This window comes from Miniopterus schreibersii, assembly GCF_964146895.1.
Source record: "Miniopterus schreibersii genome assembly, chromosome: 10".
In the NCBI taxonomy this organism is placed as follows: domain Eukaryota; kingdom Metazoa; phylum Chordata; class Mammalia; order Chiroptera; family Miniopteridae; genus Miniopterus; species Miniopterus schreibersii.
This window is the reverse complement of record NC_138110.1, coordinates 23,340,439-23,348,501: the sequence shown is the minus strand read 5'-3', so window position 1 is coordinate 23,348,501 and position 8,063 is coordinate 23,340,439. Positions and strand designations below refer to the sequence as shown.

The following is an 8,063-nucleotide window of genomic DNA, read 5'->3' as shown; positions in this document are numbered from 1 at the left end:
AAGTTGGTATCAAGGTTTTCTTGAAATGCAGCTCACTCACATTGTCCACACATTGCCCACTTGAGGGGTTTCCCACAGTCAAGCATGTGTCTGAAATGAGATGAGAATGAGTGCAAACTTCTCAAGAGAAGGTGTGATTTGTTATACAGAGTGACAGTGGACATTTTTTCTGCTTGAGTTAAAGTTTAGGTTGTTAACCCATTTCACTTTTTAGGGCATATTTTTTTAGTCTTGCACCCTCAAAATTACAGGTCCAGACCCTTTTGTTATTTAATTACTCTGGTTGTAGCATTGAGCTCCTAAACCACAGGACCCCTTTGGGGGCAGCCAGGTGGCTCAGCTTTCCCACCCATCCCCCAAAGGAGTGTGGATGAACCTCTTATAGCCCTTCTGTGGGATACCCTCATCTCACACACTTCCAGTTTAGCATGATGGGGTGAGCACACAAGATGGGGGTGTAGGAAAGAGGCAAGGGGAGGGAACAGACCCTCCAGAAATGCAGCTTTAAGGAAAGAATTACATTTGACTAAAATCCATCATTAGGAAAAACTGGTGCCCACACTTCTCTTTTCTTCTCTCTGCCTGCCCTGAGATCCCGGCCATGATCTGCCAGCCCACTGGGCTGCCCATTTGTCTTCCAGGTCATATCTATCCAGTTACAACTTCTCCAGGAAAATGGAACACTTCTTACTGGAAATAAATCTCCCACCTAGGAGAGGGGAGAGAGTCACACTCCAGAGTCTACTTCTGAGTTTGTGGTCACACCTTGAGGTCAAGAAGGTCTCAGGCTATATTTTAATGACGATGGAGTTATGGCTCTCTGAGGATTAAGCATCCAGGAATTTCACCAGAAGACTGTTTATGCTCACAGCTCACTCAGCTGCCCCAGAACCTCTAAGTGATGACATAGAACTATTAAAATACCACTTTTCATGCATTTTCCACCAAAGTGTTATAATTCGGTTTTATTAAGAGCAGGAAACCTCCACATGCATGCCTTTCTGATTATTGACCACTAACAAATCCCTTTAGCTCTTCTAAGTATTTCAATATCCTCACCTATAAAGCAAATTGAGTTGGCCTAGGCTAACAAGCAAGGCAGAAATAGACAAGACAAAAGAATTTGACTTAAGAAAATATACGATGACCACAAAAGTTTATTCCAGCACTTCAATTGGGCATCAACAGAAGAGAGAGGGAGCCAACTCGTGCCAGCTCCTGAGAACTGATGGTGCACATGAGTGCATCTATCCCAAGGCCACATTCAGTGAAATCACACGGGTGGCTTGAAATTGGCCATGATAGGAGTATTTATACCACAGTAATTGGCAAACTACAGATCAGGCCCTTTCCCCCAGATAGCCAGCTTACCAGGACAACTGCAAGGCTTCTAACCAGAGTCTCAAAAACTAGGGCCAGAAGATTCAATCCAGCAGTCCTATATGGATGCCACTGCACATACAAAATTGTCCTCAGGCATAGAAGGACCTCCGAAGATTTACCCACAGAGTCCTACACTGAAAATGCTACAAATAGGAAAAAAATGAATCTAGGAAATGCTACTAGAGACATGAGAATACTGTAGGGTGATCAATACCTTGGTAATGCCCATTGTTTAATAGGACCAAAGGAGGGAAATGGAAGAAATATGCCTATAACAACCTAGAACTGGAATATTGAATGATGGCAGGAAGGGGGAGGGAGACAAAAGAGGCAGGAGAGGCAGTTAGAGGACTTAGCTTGTACACGAGCTGATAAGTTTAAAAAGGCCACAGGGAGGAAAAAGCATGGGTGATAAGGGCAACCACCACGAGAACAAAATTAGAAATATAAATTTTCAGCCAAAAGAAAATTTTCTTTCCAATGGAAAGCAGAAAAGGAGAAAAGAATTCTAGAAAGTCACCTAAAAAAGATAGTAAGTACAAAAAATAAAGAGAATGCAGAAATCAGTCATAATATGACAATAATTGACAAAAAAAAAAAATGTTAACTATTAAATTTACCACTGGAAGACAGAGATGCAAGGGTTGTACTTTTATTTTTTAAAAAGAGCTAATAATTTGCTCTTTGTAAGCAACACATTTGAAACAGAAAGACACAAAATATTTAAATACAAAGATGCAGTAAGATACACTAAACAAGTATGGACTAAAAGAAACCTAAGGTATCAACCATAATAGCTTGAAAAGTGAAATTTAAGGCAAAAAAAGGTAAAGAGCAAAGAATGATGTAAATAAGCAATAGGGCAAGAGTGCGTCATAATTATAAACACAAACGTACTAAACAATCAGCCTCAAAATGCATCAAGCAGCAACTGACTGAACTGCAGGGAGTAATAACCAAATCAATCATTGTAGCTAAGCTTTTACCAGAGCCTCAGAAACTGATACATCAAGAGAACAAAAAATGAGCAGAGATATCAGGGATCTAAACAATAGAATTAATATACATGTAAGATTCTAAATCTTCCCACTCACATCCAGCCCCCCCAAAAAAAAAAACAGAGAACATATATTCTTTTTAAGCACGCAGAATATTTACAAACTAGACCATGTATTATGCTAATGCAAAGTTGACCAGCGCAGCCATTCGGAGAACAGGTCCTCAGGATAAATATAAGCAGCCCCTGTGACCTAGAAATTCCCAGGGAAAGTATCCCCCATGTCCGAGGTGGGCCCCCAGGAAGGCTGCTCACCCCAGCACGTGCCATGGTGCAGAGGGCTGGAGGAAAGCGCAGAGGCAAAGTGGGTGGGACACACCGTGGAGTCCTACCCAGCAGGTAGACTCTCAGTACCACACATGTAGTGATGAAGATAGATTTTAAGAATTTAGTGCTGGGGTAAAACTAAGAAGACTATGTTTATAATAAATACCGTTGGCATCAATTAAAAACAAGTGCACACAAAACTACAATACGTATTTCCCACGCACACAAACAAAAAAGGCACATTGAAATGCTGAGGGGAAAAGAGAGTAGAGTGTAAAAATGAAAAGACAGACACACCTTCATATATTCAAGAGAGGAGTCTTGGAGAGACCAATGAAGATAACATGCAGGGACTAAGCCACAGGATCAACTCAACTCTCCGGTCAACAAATGTGTAACGGGCGGGGCACAGTGTGTGCTCTGCTCTGCCCATCAGAGGGTCTGGTTGTCAGTGTCAGAGTGAGCCCAGAATTGGGGCAGAAACCATCTGTAAAGCCCCTAGCTCTCTGTTCTGCCTCCACGAGCATTTGGAAGCATCGGGCCACGCTACAAAGTGGTTTTATGTACACAGGGTGTCCCAAAATAATGTATACACACTTTGAATAATTATTCTTTCCAATGGGTTAAATCTGAAAAGAAAGAAACATCAATTGAGCTCTCAGCTGTTAAAATGTGTACACATTTTTTTGAAACACACTACATACAAAAAAAAGGTTCTGCACTTTGCCTCCAAATTAAATGAACACTTTAATCCCCAGAGTAACAATGGTAATGAACATATGTATTTATTTGTGCTTTTAGGATGTTTTTAAATCTCTGATGAAATGTGGAAATAAGGGGAAATTTGTTGTTGTTGAAATTATGGAAAGGTGGGAAAGAAAACACATTCCTGAACATAAAAGATGCAGGATATAGACTGAGTTCAGAAAGAGCAAGGACCTAAGACAAAGATGACACATTCACATACACTCCCACAGTCATGAAACCTACCTGGGGAGACAAACAGGGGCACTGTGGAAAGATCACGCTTTGAAACCAGAGGAACCTGGTTGGAATCCAGCCCTTCTCTGTTACTACTGGCGGGAAGCTGCTCTCTCGGTGCCGGCAACTTGTCATCTCAAAACGAGGATCCTACCCGCCTAGGAGCAGTGTGGCTGTGCAGGCTAAATGGGAGCCAGGTAACGTAACCAGCCCGTGCCGCGGGGCCCACCAGCACGGGGGACGGAGGGGCCCACCCTCTTACCCACGATTCCCAGGCAGGCCCAGTGACCAGAAACACCCAGCAGGGCCTGGGCGTCATCTCATGGGTTTTCTTTAAAATGTGAGTGTTCAGGGCCAGAGGGGCCAGATCAGAACCCCATTTTAGCTCTAAGATGCTAAGAAAAGGACTGGCTGACTATCCAAGTGGGGGTACACTAAGGCTGCGCCTCGTTTCACCATTTGAACTATCCCTTTCCTTTCCCTTCTTACTTCATCAGAGCAGAGCACCAGTTGTTTTAGGAAAATTTCCTCAAAATGAACCTCCCAGAGGCCCCTTGAAGTCATTACCATGGAGTGCACCACACAGTTGTTCTGTTTCCATTATGTGGGTCTTTTCTCTCCAATGAGATCGCAAGTCCTGTGAGGATAGTTGTTGCAATAGACACACTCGCACATACACACAACACACATGCACCCCCATATACCTGCATGCATACATATACACATAGGTATAGACACACATGCTATATACACAGATGTAGACACGCATGTGTGCGTACACCTGCCTTACGCATTCACACATATACACCCATCTACAAGGTGGGGCAAACATAGGTTTACAGTTGTTTGTATGGAAATAATACAATTAATAAATAATAATACAAGAATAAACTCTATGTTTCATGTGTTCACAACTGTAAACCTACTTTGGCTCCACCCGGTATATAAGTATATCTACACACACACACACACACACACACACACACACACACAGTTGTTTTTGTCTCCTTCCTTCATAGACGTAGCCCACTAATGGGCACATAGTAGCCCCAAGAAATAACTGATTGAGTAATTGACTGAAACACCCCCATCCCCATTCTCTCTCCCTCTACAGAGCCCATTCACTCATTCTGCCTGGAACTGGAGATCTGTTTCACACGCCCAACCACACACACACAATAGACATGGGATCTCAGGCAGGCCAGCTGACTGAATCTTGCTTCCCAAGCTTCCGGCCTGTAGCCTCCTCCCAGCACAGATTCCCTGAACAGTGTTCAGGGAAAGAACTCCTCAGAATGGACACGCCATCTAACCCTGAGCATTTCATCATTGTATGGGCAATAACTTCAAGCCTCTCCAAACATCCTCTGTCATCGTCCTTTTCTTACAGAACTTCCACAGTTGGGACCCAAATCATGCAATGGTCTCAGGTAAGGCAGGTAAATAATAGACCAGGAGCACTCGAATTTGAACATGCATCAGAATCACCTAGAAAGTTTGTGAAACAGATTGCTTGACTCCATCCTCAGAGTTTCTGATTGAGTAGGTCTGGGAAAGGACCAGAGAATTTACATTTTTAACAAGTTCCCAGATGATGCTGATGCTGATGCTGTCAGTCCAGGGACCACCTTTGGAGAACCACTGGAGTAGACTTAGAAATAGGATGCTGCCTCCAGTCATCCCTGCTCCCTTCGTTGAGTGCAGGAATGCACTGGTCTGCAAACTCTTGTGCATATAAGAATCGTCTACAGTGCTTATTAAATTAAAACACAGATCTCTGGACCTCAACTCCAAAGATTTTGATTTGGTAACTCTGGGTGGAGCCAAGAATCTGAGCTTCTAACAAACTCATGGATCATATAGATGCTGCAGGATCAAGATCCAGACTTCAAGATCATTGCGAAGCAGCGCTTAGTCCTGGCTGCATTAGAATCCCCTGATTCTGTTGGCTAGGGCCTCTCCAGGACCAATTTCGTCAGCAGTGGGCCTGGGAACAGGTATTTTTAAAGCTCCCAGTGTGGTTTCTGTGTGCAGCCAGGGTTGCAAACAAGGATGGTGTCTGTTTCTTGGGCCTCAGCCTGCCTCTAATCAGTCACTCCTACCGACTGTTAAGCCGTCGCCACCCTCAGCCCCAGGTGGATTTTAATCCAGCTTGACATAGTGGCCTTGACATAGGTGAAGTGAGTGGCTCTGGGCACCTGGAGGCAGGAGGGGAGCCCACGGGAAGCACAGAGAATCCTCAAAAGTGAAGGGTACCTCTTTTTCAGTGTTGTTGGCCCCAGTCCTGAACCCAAGGAGGCTATATAAAGGAAATGAAACCACTAACAGGAAACATCCGGCCCAGCAGGCTGAGCAGACAGGCAAGGTTTTACATTGGTCCCTGACGCCGGCTGAGTGGGCGGCCTTGACCCAGAAAGGAAGAGTAAAGCAGTGAGACTGTCAGCGGCACCTCTGCCCCAAGCTGCTCTCAGTTTGGGGTCCATCTCCCTGGCCCGATGGGCACCGCTGGCCTGGAGGAGAGTGGTGGCTCCGGGTAAGAGGCTGCAGGTATGCTGTGTGAGCAGGTACAGGATGGGCTGCCTCAGGGTGGGGACAGAAAGTGAAAGGGGTGGGGAAGCGGTGACAGCAGGTGGACAAATAGACAGGGAGCTCCACCAAGACGGCAGGCAGGAAGGCCGGCCCAGAGAAACAGCTAAGAGGTAAAGGAGACGGAGGAAAACAGCACAGAGAAATGCATAGAGCAGGCATGGGGGCCAGGGGGCCCTGGAACGGAAAGAGGGCAAACAATGCGACCGTTGGTGGTGAGAAAACAATAGGTGAGTTTTGATAGTGAGACAAGGCTCCACCCCTCTGTGAACTGCTTGGTGTGGCCCGGGGTGGGATAGGGACAGGGGCGGTTCTCACTCCTTTCTCCACCCCTTGCTTCTTGAGGAGTCTGTCTGAGGCAGAAGGACCCACCAGAATGTCATTTACAGTGTGGCCTGGGCAGGTGGCCTGAGCAGGTGTGGCAAGGAGGGCCTGTGCGACCCTTCCCCACTATCACAGCTGTCCCCAAATGACTCAGAGAAGAGCCTGTGGGTGTCACGGTCACTGCCGACACTGGGGGAAAGGGTCGCGTTGTGGTCTGGCACAACTTAAGGAAATATAAATGCTTTGTGCATTTATCCCCTAAGAAACTTCAATTTACCTTCAGCATAAATTTTTAGCAGCTTTCATATTCTTTAAGAAAACTGTAGTTTCAATATACAATGTGATATTGACCCTACAATTTAACCCTTCCTTTTATAGTGTCTGGTATTGCTTGTTTCATCTGGGTGGGTCTTCCTCGACTAGGTGACAAAATCTGTGGCCAGGGACTTCATCTTTTAACTATGTGGACACAACACACTCTTGGGCTTGAACATATTGCTGGGCGCCGGAATCCTTGCTGCTTGATTCAGTTGATGTTTGGGCTCCTGAGACTGTTGTCTGAAGGAAGAAAGGGGTTGCTGGGTGGGCTTCCATGGGGAGAGGAAAACAGTGTCTGAGTGTGAAGGTGAGGACTGGGGTGTCACAGAGCCACTTCCAGTTCCTGCTCTGCGGCTGGCTGTATCCGCTCCATGACTTTGCATCAAGTGATCTCTCTCGGCTGCCCTCCACTTTACCATCCATGAAATGGGAGTAATAACAGCAACAGCCTCATGGGTTTGCTGGGAGAATCAAATGAACTAAGCTGTGATGCTTCCCACACTTTTATATGCACACAAACTCCAGAGGATCTTGTTAAAATGCCAATTCTGGGTCAGTGGGCCACAGGTGGGGCCTGAGATGGTACAATTTACAAGTTCCCAAGTGATGGCAATGTTGCTGGTTTTCCCTGATTCCAAAACCAGATAGAGACACTATAAAAAAGAAAATTATAGGCCAATGTCCCTGATGAACATAGATGTAAAAATCCTCATCAGAATATTAGCAAACCGAATTCAGCAATACCTTGAAAAGATCATACACCATAATCAAGTGAGATTTATTCCTGGGATGTAGAGTTGATCCAATATTTCCAAATCCATTAATGTGATACACCACATGAACAAAATAGAGGTTTAAAATCGTATAATATCAATAAATGGGGAAAAAGCGTTTGACAAAATCCAGCACCCATTTATAATTTTTAAAAAAAAACCCCTCAGCAAAGTGAGAATCAAAGGGACATGCCTCAACATACTAAAGGCCATATGCGACAAACCCACACAATTAACACCATACTCAGTGGGGAAAAATTAAAGTGTTTCCCTTAAGACCAGGAACAAGACAGGGGTGTCCGCTTTCACCACCTTACCCAACACAGTGCTGGAAGCCCCGGCCACAGCCATCAGACAGGAAAAGAAATAAAAGG

General features: G+C 45.0%; 1 protein-coding gene across 1 annotated transcript in view; it reads left to right on the top strand.

The window, feature by feature from the left end:
- The first annotated feature begins 6,148 nt into the window (after positions 1-6,148).
- Positions 6,149-8,063, top strand: part of SLC14A1 (solute carrier family 14 member 1 (Kidd blood group)) — a 43,064-nt gene continuing 41,149 nt past the window's right edge. Inside the window, exon 1 of the mRNA XM_081149836.1 lies at positions 6,149-6,235. The gene's annotated coding sequence lies outside the window, so the exon portion shown is untranslated. The remainder of the gene's footprint in view (positions 6,236-8,063) is intronic.